We start from the raw sequence: 12,663 nt of genomic DNA, 5'->3' as shown, positions 1-12,663 counted from the left end.
GGGTCATGTTCCACAGACCTGCAGCCTACCGCTCTGACTCTTGTGAATTAGGGCACGTGGGCTGTAGGTGATCAACATCGTATCTAAATCCTGGATGGACGAGGACGAGGGCTGGTCTCCCTTCAGAACATTTGACTGAAAGCGCAATCTATAATGCTGAGTGCTCAGTGTCAGGGATCCTGCACAACCACAGAGCAGAGCTCGCTCAAGAAGGGTTGCTCCTTCCTACACACTCATCAAGCGCTGTGCGTAGGCTGTAGAGCCTCTGATTACAAGAGGGCCTCAGGCGCTCATCCAGTTCACCTGTTTCTTCAAATGAAGAAACTTTCTGATGGACTTTTTTTTCCCCGTTTTTTGTGTTCAGGGACATACTTCGTAAAAGCCATTGCTTGTCACACTCAAGTTTGGTTTCAGTTGGGAAATGTTCTTGTTTTGTTTAAAGTTGTGCTCCACAGCACCATCTGTCGGTCATACAAAATGCCATCATTATGGTGGTTTATTTCTGTATGTGCAGTGTATCCAGTAGAGGGCGCAGAAATTTCAGGTTTCATTTTTATATATTGAGGTGCCCATTTCACAACATTCTCTCTCTAATCATCACCCAAAGGCTCAGAAAGAAAAATATTTACCATCTAGTAAGTATCTAATATGGCAGATGTATCTCTGTGTTATGTGAAATGGTTATATTTTTAATGTGTGATATGAAATTGTTGTTACCCTAGGCGTGTTCTTGTGGGGTTCAGGCCCAAATCTCTGTAAAGCTGCTTTGTTTTATTTTTATAATTTAATTTTAATTTCTTGTGGGAGATAATGACGAGAACATAAAAATTGGGTTATAGTTAACCCAATTTTAAATGCTATAATATATATATAATATTCCACATACAACATATGTTATATGTGGAATTGAGACCTAATTGAAGGTTATAATTGGTACTCTTGAGATATTTTCCTCTGCGAAGTTAAATTAATAGGAACAAAACAAACAAGTGTGTAAATTATTCAACATAAGATTAAAAATAGTTTAAGAGAGTATGGTGTCTTTTCTTGGTGCAAGGGGTCAAAAAAAGCTTTGTGACATTTCTGGCCTTGCTTATAATTGGAATGTTTTCATTACACTATCAATTTTAATTAAAACATTAAAACATGCAAATAAGTAAATTTATATGCATTTTTTCTATTGTCTGACAGTGCTGTTGGATTAAAATATCATTTTCAGTTTTAGGGCAGCACCTCTTTGGTACCTGAACCAGAACCCTAAGTCTAAGTGTAAAAGAAAAAGGCACTCAAAGGGTTTTCCTTGACCCTGCAGTCCTTAACAAAGCCATAAAGCACCAGCAACTTCTCTATGCTTGCCCCAGAGTGCCCAGAGCAAACTCATTATAGTGTAAAGCAAACAAGGTGTGCAGACTCTTTTAGCCAATCAATGACTTACATTAAGCACTTAAGTGCAGGAACACATCAAAAACCAGCAGATACAGTGGTCTTCCAGGATTTGAGTTTGAGATCCCTGGTATGAAGTGATGAGACAGTCATTCATATAGCTGCCACTAGAGGGCAGTACAATGCAGCAAGCGGTGACTGCCACAGGTCTACAGTCTTGAAAGACCTCCACAAAGAGATCGCCTGAATAAACTAAAAATAAAATAAAATAAAAACACCGCACAAAGCTCAGCTGTATTGCCCTAATAGAAATACGCCTTGCATTGAAGATGTGCTGATCATGGTGAACAAGGGTAGTATCATTCCCGGAGGTCTTAAAGAAGATGTATTGCAGTGGCTACACACAGCATTCCACTGCATCCAGCACAGTCTTATGCATGCCAGAGCTGTTGCTTACTGTCGTTGAGTGATGCTTTGTTTATGAACAAGCCGTTCATGTCAAGGGTATTTTCAAAATTATCAAAAGGAAACCATTCTTGCCACTCCCAGTACCTGATGCATGCTCTTCATATTTTGCTTGAACCCCGTGTTCACGGGATCAAAAATGACCCTCGCCAGCCCCCTGTAATAAAGACTCTTTGTTGAATTTTAAACCCTATATCAGCATTTTTCATGTAGAGACAACCTGTCACTCATCAATAAATCAGGGAAAACCATTTTCCTATGTCACAGTTCAGGTAAACGGGTCAACCTACACCACTTGTTTTTACTACAAAACACATCATAATTGATGATGATGATTATTATTATTTTGCTGTAATAGATGTGTGATGCTTAACTTTAATCATGACTTCAAGTTCTGACTTCTGACTGCTTAATTTTCTGAAGCACGCTAATGATTGACACCCCATAGTAACTATATCTGTCTCCATGCTCTGTTGTGTTTTACAGTCTATTTAAGAGAAGTTCCGGGGTTCCGTATTTTACTAAATGCCACGCAAACCTTCCCCGCTAACGTAGAAAGCATCTAGTTTGCTACAATTTTGTCCGGCGCTAAGACACGACGCTCTCCTGCGCCTGCTCTGTATATGTGTAGGCATCCGTAGAGCTGCAGCTCGTAGCATGTCTAGCTCTGCCATTAGAGCCGAACGTCTCTGTTTGACTGGAGCTGCCTTTTGTCATCGCAGGACGCGGTGTAGTTTTGTGGGTGACAGATCCCCTAGATCCCTCTGTCTGCGAGCAAAGAAAGAATGAAAACAGGAGACCCCTTTACTGGGCGGACTGCGCAGAAAAGCCACCTTAACAAAAGGTAACTAATGCCTAGCTTTATTCCCTTGTTTGTCAGTAGTTACAGATAGCGGTACATTGTTTTTTAAAAACACATCTGTTCTGTCTTCCTACCTCATTGAATACGCTTGTGTGATTTCTTTGTCAAAAGTAATAGCTAGCTTGGAATTATCTACGAGCATTCAATTAATTGTCCATCGACAGACTTCTAATATAGACTAGACGGCTAGCCAGCAGCAGTTACTGCATTCAGGACGTTAGTTTGCTAGCTAGCAAGTTAGCCTGAGCTATAATTGTTAGGCAGCTACCCGTAGTTTTCCCAAAATTTTAAGTACTGACAAAAATATTTTTTTAAAGAAGTATTTCTAATGTTAACTGTGCAGAGGCAATAGGCGGATGGAAGACTGACCAGTGATGAATCAAATGCATCAAAGCAAACTGTCTAAATTGCAAGAGCGGTAAAAACGCTTTTACATCACTGGCACTTTAGAAATAACGGTCTGATAGGTCGCGCTGGCTGTCTAACGTTAACGTTAGTTACATTTTGAGGCGCATATTGCTGTGTGTGGTCTCTGTTTCGGTCCTGCTCGGAAGGGAGTGCACCCCTGACCTGAAGCTCACCGGTACCATACTTTTTTGGTGAAATGCAGTGTTACAAACCACTAATGACAACATTATTGAAAATAGAAAGCAGCGAAGTTTTAAGTGACTTTCCTTAGCTATGAGTATCATTCTGTTTGTGCGAATTGGCTGACGTTAGATTTTAAATCTAAACGGCCATATCTATTGGGCTTGCTCATAGAACGTTTCAAGCCACGTGCGCTATAGTGGCTTTGTGTGAAAGCATTTTGTATCAGTTTGACTGACTAGTTTTAATGCATCTTGCCCTGCGAGGTTTCCTTTAGTGTGCTTTGTGCTGCTTTAATGAAATTTAGCTATATTTTTGTTCATAAAACGAAATTGCTATAAAACTCATTGTGCCAAATGTCAGTTAATTAAAAAATAAATAAACAGGGAATATGTATTGTATGTGAGCAAAGTTTTGTGTGCTGTAAAATAAAAAATATGACACCAGAGAAAGAATTGTAATAGCCTGAATTATGTGTCTGTATAGTTAATTTTAAAAGTCATCTTTGATCACGAGCTGACACAAATATATTAAAACAACTAGTCCTGGGTCTTAAAACAGATTATTTGTGGAGTCTTAATCTTTTTGTCTCTTCATAATATTTCACACAGTCAATTAATTGGGCAGCAAGATTCAGAGACTGGGAATGAAAGAAAATCAAGCTCAATATTATGGTAATTTCACCCTAATTTATGGGAAACCAATGAGCTAAAATGCACTGTTCTTGTCCTTATACTTTCTTTCGTATGGCAGATGTCTTCATGAAACCTGAAGTGGAAATATATTGTGTACATTGCTGTGGTCGAGATCAGGCATTGACGGCAGGATGTAGCTGGATATAGTGAGGCCTATATAAAGAACAGACCATTGAGTTTTCAAACTTGTCATCTTTTCCAGCATTGTTATTCAATGAATGTTACTCTTATGTTAGGATTAAGAAGAACAATTAGACCTTACTGTATAGCGGTAGTTGGTGAGTTTTCAGTGTCATTTGTGAACTCTAGCAGAACATACTCAAGTATTCCTTGTAAAACTATTATTCAAGCCTTAGTTCGAGCCAGTTTAGGAAAGGGGCATTAAAAAGGAACTTTCATTTGTGGCTGTATGAATATATAAAAACAGCTATGTGAGAAGCAGCTACTTAATGTCGGCATGCTTTATAAGGTATGCATTAGCCTGCTGGAAACAGGTGAATAGTCATTGGTTTAGTTGTGCCTGATAGACTATATCTACATTAGGGCTGTACACTAAAAATAATTTCCAAGGAGCATACATGCTCCTAACATGAAAAATAGGAGCACACTAATGCATCTCAATTGGTAGATGTGCTCCTAAATTATTTTTCCTGTTAGCATACAGCAATATTCAGGAGCAAATGCACTGGAAATGGGAGCACTGTGGAACTCTGCATCATAACTAAATGAATCAGACTGACCGACTGGCCTCTTATGAAGGCTCGAAATGCCCTGGTTAAACTAACAGTAAACTACCAGCAATGACTTGATGGTGGGTGGTTTTGAGTGCTCTGTACTTCGGGTATGACAGACATGCAGTTTTAAGTAAACATTACAGAAGGGAAGCAGTGACATCACATTAGCATTTATGTTTCCACTGAGAAGATTTTTTTTTTTTTTTTTGCAGCTGTATGCCAGACAGACAGATTTAGGGCCCAGATAGTGGACAGAGTTGTCCCAGTTCTTAGGACACTACCACTGGGAGCATCAAGTGTTTTATTATTCATGATTCCTGTAGAAGGAATCGGGACTGTCAGGATTTAATCATGGCGAAGACCAGTAGTGAGAATAGGTTCTTTCACTCTCATTGGCTGTCTTTGTTACATGTTCTTTTAGAATTGGGAAATGGCTGTCATGTATCAGCATAAATTTTGTGTTTTTAAGGTTGTACCAGGGCCAAAAATGTCTCTCTGCTGCTTAGTTACGGTGGCCTGCTTCCCTGAATAATTAATTTGAAATTAGCCCCACATTAGTATATTATGCTCTGTGCCTTAAAAGAGCTTTGGGTGTCTTGAGGTTGATGGTATCACTGTCGTTGAATCACATGATAGTGTGTATAAGCAGACCCACATTAAGTGTCTAGGTGAAAAACCTTATGCATGTGAATTCAGTTTGATGCATGTGTTGAATTCGCCTTGTGTTTGGCCGCTAATGGCAGCCATTTGAGGAGTTGATTTGCTTTCACAATGAGAACTGTAGGAGTGGCAGTATGCAAGGCAGTTAAGCATGTCACAGCCTTGGCCTGGCGTCTGGACGACCAGAGTTTGTGTCCTATAGAACCTGCTGCACAATGGCTTCCTATCGCCAGGGGCACAGCATCAGTGGTACCAGGACAGGAAATGGCAGTGGTTACTAGTACTTCCTGTCCCGTTTAAGCAAACAATGAGGGTGAAGCTGTGTTCCGAAGCAAATTTCAGCAATGTCTATGAAAGAGTGTGTTTGTGTTTGAGCGTGTCTGTATTGTAGGTGTTTGTCTATAAAATGGCCTTTGTGTTGTGTGTAACTAAACCAAGCTGTGACAGGGAGTATCAGACTCTGGAGGAGGCCCGTACTGTCGCTACAGGACTTGTAGCTTTTGGGTTTTCTGGAAGAGGCAGGGTGTGCGTCTGTGTCTGTGAAGGATTAAATGAGCATGCTTAGTTTTGGTTGCTGCAGATGCAGAGGACCTTGATTCATCTGCTGATGTGAAACCTACTTTTCTTTTCCTGCTCCCCCACCTCCCCTTTCTCCCCCAGCACAGATGTTTGATCATTACAGGCCCACTGATAGCTCTGCGTGTCACGCATAGCCCCCCTATGCTAGGCTGGGTGGAACTGTCTTGTGTATGATACTGCAGTATGGACCAGTCTCTCTGCTGCACTGAAGGGGCAGTCTCCCCTTCTGTGTTACAGTGCATCTGTCTGCTCCTTCATTGGCGTTTATCGCTGTACCCCCCCGAGGACTTCCTGAGGGGGCCTGAGTGGATTGGGTATCACAGGGCTCCAGATCGTTTGGGCTCCGTGGAACGGTTTCCCATGATTTTCTCTGTGGGGTAGAGTGCTGTTGTTTTTGCGAGGGGTGCGTCAGTGGGGCGTTTTTCCTTGGAAGTGCATTTCAGGAACAGGGTGTGTGCGAGGACAGGGGCCGTACTTCTGCTGAGGATAACAGATTGACCAAGCTCTGACTGTCTGTGGGTCAGCTAGAGCATGAGTCAGTGCACCATGTCTTGTTCTCTCTCTCTCTTTCTCTTTCTTTCTCTTTCAATTTCAATTTGCTTTATTAGCATGACAAATACAGTCATATTGACAAGGCAACACACATAAAACACAGAAACATGGAAATGAGATAGGCTAAACAGCATGTTATAAGTATACACTTACAATAATCGTACCACTACGTATACAACAATAACAATTACAACAATAGACATATTTACATAGTGTAAAAAAAAGAAACAAATAACATTAATTAAGGTTTGAAGAACATTCCAAAAATGGTATTGCATGTATTCTAATATTAACAAACATGTGTAGTACAGATTTTAATAGAAGACTAATTGTGGTAAATTTGGTGGTAACCTTTTTAAAAAAAAAAATTAAAAAAAATAAATTGGTCAACAAAATAACAACTGTAAATAAATGTGTTAAATATATATAGGCTATTCGATGCAGAGAGTGTTCTCTTTATGTCCCTCATCCTGTGGCATGTGGCTAAATGTCTGGCTGCTTGTGGGGCTGTAGGCCCTTCTCCTAATATTGCTGATCATTTTTTATTGGCACTCATATTTTGGATGCTGGGGAAAATAATGTTTATATTTTTAAAGAATTCCTCCCTTTGTTGATCATAGCTAGCCAGGTTTGCCTCTGCCAGGCCTTTTCAATGGCCAGGCTGTGGTCACTGACATGATATTTGGTCAGGATCTCCCTCTGTTTTTAATTTTTAATGGTGAGTAGATATTCTGCCAGTTTATATTTTCTGGGGCTCGGTAGCATTCCAGTTTGTTTTGAGTTTTAATAGCTGCATACCAATGGTCAAAATAAGAGTTTTTGAGGTGATTGATAATTTGGTTCATTCTAACTGAAGGTGTGCTTGAGGTGTTGTCCTGAAGCTGACTGATGGCGGTGTTGGTCTGTTTAGTGAGGTTCATGACTAGCTGGCTGAGGGGACTCTTTTCTGTGTTTATTCTGGAGTGAATTTGGAATTTGCTTTGTTTTAAATGGGTCCAGAATTGTAATGCCTGTTTTTGTATACTGGTTCTACCCTGCATGCATTGTTAGACGTTTTTCTGCTTACACATACATTTGGTGTAATCTGGGTTGGTAGGGACCCCACACTTCATTAGAAGAGTGTTCAGATGGGCATCAGTTCTGGCGAGGAGCACAGCCATTAAAGCGTAGCGTGATCTGTCCTGCGTTTGCCAGGCAGCCGTATGGCCTGTCCCACAGCCCAGTGACCCACACGCTGGGCTCCCACGCCGCAGGGGGAGAACTCTGCCTCTCCCTCTCCCTCTCTCCCTCTCTCCCTCTGTGGTGTGGTCCGCAAAAGCCTCGTCAAAATGTGCAGCCTGAGGGTTTACAAAAGAGCCTTTCAAACTGTTGCAGCCATGCTTCAGAGATGGCTTCTGAAAGTGCACTAGAAGCCACAGGCTGTAGTTAATCAGTGGTCAATAGTCTGAAAAGTGTTGCAATTACATTTTGTAGATTAATTGTGTCTTTTAGTGTTCTCATGGGGAATTTACAGAAAATTGTGTGTAACTTCTTTTGGGTTTATGAGACATAATTTGAAGGCTGCGTGTTAATTAGGAAAAGGCATGGTGTAGACGGTGTTTGTCCTAGCAGTAGCGCGTTCTTAGCATAAAGCTAATTTTATTTAGTCTGCTGACAGGGTTGGAGCTGTTGGTGCTAATTTTAAGCTCTCGCTGCAGCAGTCAGCCGGCGGCTATTTTGGTCTGGTGCAGGCTGGAAGCTACAGCCCACATCCTGCCTCTCTACGGCTGCGCCGTTTCCCCTCAGCCACCTGGGGTCTGGAGGGTCACCCTGCTAATGGAGGGATATTCACCATCAACAGTTCCGCTCCCAATGAAAAATAGCCACTGGAAGCAGTTATACACCACTGGAAGAAATCATATTTCACATGGCTGCCTGTTACGGCTCGTTTCAGTTTAACACCGCGGTGCCTTGGTAGGTCTGCAGACAGTGGCTGTGTCGGCGAAGCTCACCATGAGCATGGCCTGGGGACTGAGGCCTGAGGCCTAGACATAGCTGAGACCGGTCAGAGATCTACGCCATTAGCCTACTGTGACTAAGAGTCTGCAGCAGGCCACACTGCCTGAGTGCAAATGTCCCTACGCCAGACAAGCAGACTCAGCCCTCGCGGACTTCAGTCTCACGTACTGACGTGTTCAGTGTCATGACGTGAAGTCTGCAAGAGTGTATAAAGATATAAAATGTGCTAATGAGACTGGACTTTAGGCCTCACCTTTTGTCGTGGATAATAAATTTGAAATAAAAAATAAATAAATCAACCTCTGCAATATACATTTAGGTTAGCTGTATGAATTCTATAGCCTATTACCTGCATTGGAAAACCTCCTTTGGTTGTTTTCCCGCCATGCTTGTATTAGCCTATTATTTTCTTTTTTTCTTTTGGCATTGCTTCCATCTTGTCTTTTATATCATCACATTCTTATTGCTATGACTTTTGACTTATCCCACTAGCAAAGTCTGGTGAAGTCTGCACCTAAGCAGACTCTCTGGAAGTCTGCACGAGCAGATGTGAGGAGATGTAGAATTGGGCAACCCTAGCCGCTCTGGACTTCACGGGTATGCGCCCGTTAAGTCCGCCAGTCTGCAAGTGCGGGGAATTTGTCTGCAACCGGACATTTGGATTCAGCCTAGGACTTCTTCACAAATCGGCTTTGTTCCATTGGGCGCAGTTGGGCTTAGGTTAACCAACAGGCTTTGACTGCATCAGAGCACCTTAGTGTTCCAGTTGGTTTTCAACAGGTTAGCAGTTGGTTACCTGAAGTTTGCCAGTTGTTGACGCCTGATCTCTGCTAGCCACTCCAGTAGTATGTTGTGTGGAAAACAGCCACTGCTGCTGCATTGTAGTGCTTTTTGGATTTCTGTGGTTTCCCTTCAATTGGCAGACAACTTTGGCCTTTTTTGTCAAGACGTGATTTGAATTGATCTGTGGCTCTTCAGGACTGTGGCTCTCCAGGACAGGTGTTTGAGATTCCTGGTGTGTTCCCCATGTGTTCCGTAAGTCACGGGACTGGCTGTTTTCTCCCTTAGTACCCGTCTTTTGCCCATTTGGCCTCTGGTGAAACATTTCCAGTGTTTTTGGAGACACAGATGACTTTGTCCCGGGACCTCTGTGGAATCTCTGGCTCGTCGCCCCACCCCGCCTGTGTTCCTCAGCACAGCGGAGTGAGTCGCTGGGCCCCTTGTGACTGCATGATGTCATCCATGAAGTCATCAGCAAAGCAAAGGATGGGATTTCTGGGTAGGCCCAACTGGTTTTGAACTGCCAATCCACCAAGCGTAGCAGGCTATAGCTATGGAATGAGCACTATAATGCCATATAAAGCCTCAGGCCCTATTTTTGGCTATTCAGCTAGTGAATATAGAGAATGATTATACTACATACACTGGTACTCTTCTCCTTTCATTTATTATTCTCTTAAAAGCTTACAGAAACTCTAATGGAAAGAGTCTGGATGTTACAGTATTGTGCATTCTACCCAACGTCTGCTGTAACAGTAGCATAACAAAAGAGAAAGGGTTTCGAACAAAAAAGGAGGAGGGGGAGAATATATGTGTGCGTGTGTGTGTGTGTGTATATACATACATATATATATGTGTATATATGTAAATATATCTTTCACAGGCTTCATCACAAGTGTTTTTGCAGATACATTATCCCTTTAGATAATAGTAAAGTTCCTTCAGATTACATTTTAAAAGAAACCTCAGTTTTCACAAATATTCAGAACAGAGTCCCTTGATATAATTGTACATTTTGTTTTAGTGGGGTGTACAGTGGAAAGTTCTTGATCTGCAGTGGCACTTTCAAATGTGTCTTGCATCTAAAGAGCTGCAGCATTACAGACATGCATTCTGCCCATTTTGTTGTGTAAGACGACGTGAAAAGCAGCAAAAATAGGAGGTCTGTTAAGATCAGCAGCCCGTGTAAAACAAAATAATTTCCTGTTTCTAATTTGAATTTAGTTTTTCTGAAACTGCCTTTGTTCCTTCACGAGAATCAGTAGTATCTATTGTGTTCAAACTAACTGAACATCCGACAGTAACACTGATGATATTATTCATCTTGGAAGGCTAGTAACAGCCCTGTTTTGTCTGTTTGAATGGGATTCCAGGCATTGTGTCTGCAGACAGTAATCTGGTGTAAGAAGTGGCCTTGTCACATTCCCATTGATTATGATGGCCTCTGATCACAGTGAGGAAACGCAGTCTGCTGTCTGGTGACAAGGACACTGATGTCACCATTCTGTATTTTTTATTTTTTATTTTTTGGGGGGGAGGGGGGCATTTTTGATGCGCTCCTTGTGAACGGGAAAGTCCGTTCTTGAGAAATATCTGCACGGGAGGGGATGTCTGCTCATGAATCCCATGAAGAAAAACCTGCCTGAGGGGGTTCTCAATAGACGCCAATGTCTGCAATTTCAACTGGGAACTTCGTTGTTTTGAAAGGTGTTTCACACAGGGGAAAACACCATTACAGGTATGACCCACACCACACTTAGCAGCTGTCGCTGTGGCCTTTGGCAATGCTGACTCTGCCAGGTGTTTCTCAAAGTTTCACTCAAATATGGATGCCATTTTTCCCATTCTCTGATTCACTGACAGACGTACAAGCAGGCAGCAAGTTATTGCACCATGTCTGAAACCTCTGACAAAGGCTTTGCCCAGAAATGGATTAGCCTATGTAATGCAGTGGTTAGGGAACTGGGTTTGTAGCTCAGAGTTTGCAAGTTCATTTCCCAGTTGGGGCAACAGATGGATAGCTGGACCAGTTACTCAGAGCCTCTGTTCTTTGCTTGTGCCATACACAACAGTTCTGCCTCCATTTTAAAACAGGCAAGAAGAAGCTGAGAGACACAGAGAGACAGAGCAGTAGAGGGTGAGTGAGTGAGCCCTCCAGTGTGATGTATCCAGTATGACGAGTAGTAGCGAGGGTGAGTATTTATAGTATTGGCAGAAGGGGTCTGAGGTGCCGTGTAAGGGACAGTGGCTTGTGACTCTCGGGACCTCGAGAAAATCCCACAAGAGGGCCAAAAAATGAAATGACCCCAACGTCTTGATTTTGGGGGCCTTTATTTGGGGCCCTCAGAAGGGAGCAGAGCATAGAAACGGATGAAGAGATATGACCGTCATAGCACCACACTGCCCCCCCCCCCCCCCTCCCCGGGATAGAGCAGGGGCTATTTCTGTTCCTCTGTGGTCCAGATGCACTCCCACAGGTCCCCCCATTTTTAGCCCTTCTATTTTTGACTTATAAACATGGGTGCGAATGCAGCAATGTAAAGGAGGTGCAGAACAGAATTTCCTATATGTGATGGGAGGTACAGAACAGAATTTCCTATACGTGATGGGAGGTACAGAACAGAATTTCCTATACGTGATGGGAGGTACAGAACAGAATTCCCTTCTTACTCATGTATTGACTTCAAAAGGCTTCTGTCTGTAGAGTAACTCTCTGTACATGTAACATGGAGCAGTCAGTTGGCGTGTGAGCAGCTGGTCACTGTTGCCGATGGCAGCAGCTGTGGAGCGAACGCTCGGTGCAGCTCACGCTGCGTTTCCCTCCACAACTGTTGCGCCAAGTGAGACGTCATCACGCGGCTGCTCTGTCCCCGCCCTGCTGGTTCAGTTAGCGGTAAATAATGCCGTATCAGGATGGAAGCCGCTGCCCCGGCTGCTCACGGTCGGTTGGTATATCTGCTCGTCCTTTGTGAGGCTCGTTAGTGACGCACTCATTCTGATGGGCGTGACAGTTGGACTGGAGCAGGCTATGAAGAGGTGTGCCTTTAGCGGGAAGACTGCACCCTCATTTGGCGATAAATAAAATGTGCTTTGTGCTGTATTGTAATTAGTCTGTTAGACTGCCACAGGATGCGTCTGTTTGAAAAATGACAAAGCTCTTTTGTCTCTTTGAATCGGATGTTAATCCTTCAACGGCAATTCCTTGTTTGTTGCTGCGCTGTCTTTCTCTTCCTTTTTGATTTTTGGAAATGTGATTCTTGTTATCCTGGTACAAAGGCCCCTTGTGTGGTGAACTGGGGATGTGATGGGCAGAAAGGTCCTTCAGGCCCAGGGTCCTTAAAGCGAAATGCCGTTAGCACGTAGGGGG

The 12,663-nt window shown here is 42.8% G+C and overlaps 1 protein-coding gene across 1 annotated transcript in view; it reads left to right on the top strand.

Moving 5' to 3' along the window:
* The first annotated feature begins 2,422 nt into the window (after positions 1-2,422).
* The window catches only part of LOC135242743 (USP6 N-terminal-like protein), a 37,453-nt gene continuing 27,212 nt past the window's right edge, over positions 2,423-12,663 (top strand). Inside the window, exon 1 of the mRNA XM_064313979.1 lies at positions 2,423-2,692. The gene's annotated coding sequence lies outside the window, so the exon portion shown is untranslated. The remainder of the gene's footprint in view (positions 2,693-12,663) is intronic.

The sequence above is a fragment of the Anguilla rostrata genome, chromosome 16, assembly GCF_018555375.3.
Source record: "Anguilla rostrata isolate EN2019 chromosome 16, ASM1855537v3, whole genome shotgun sequence".
Classification (NCBI taxonomy): domain Eukaryota; kingdom Metazoa; phylum Chordata; class Actinopteri; order Anguilliformes; family Anguillidae; genus Anguilla; species Anguilla rostrata.
Note: the sequence above shows the minus strand (reverse complement) of the source record. Positions and strands in the feature narration are given on the sequence as shown.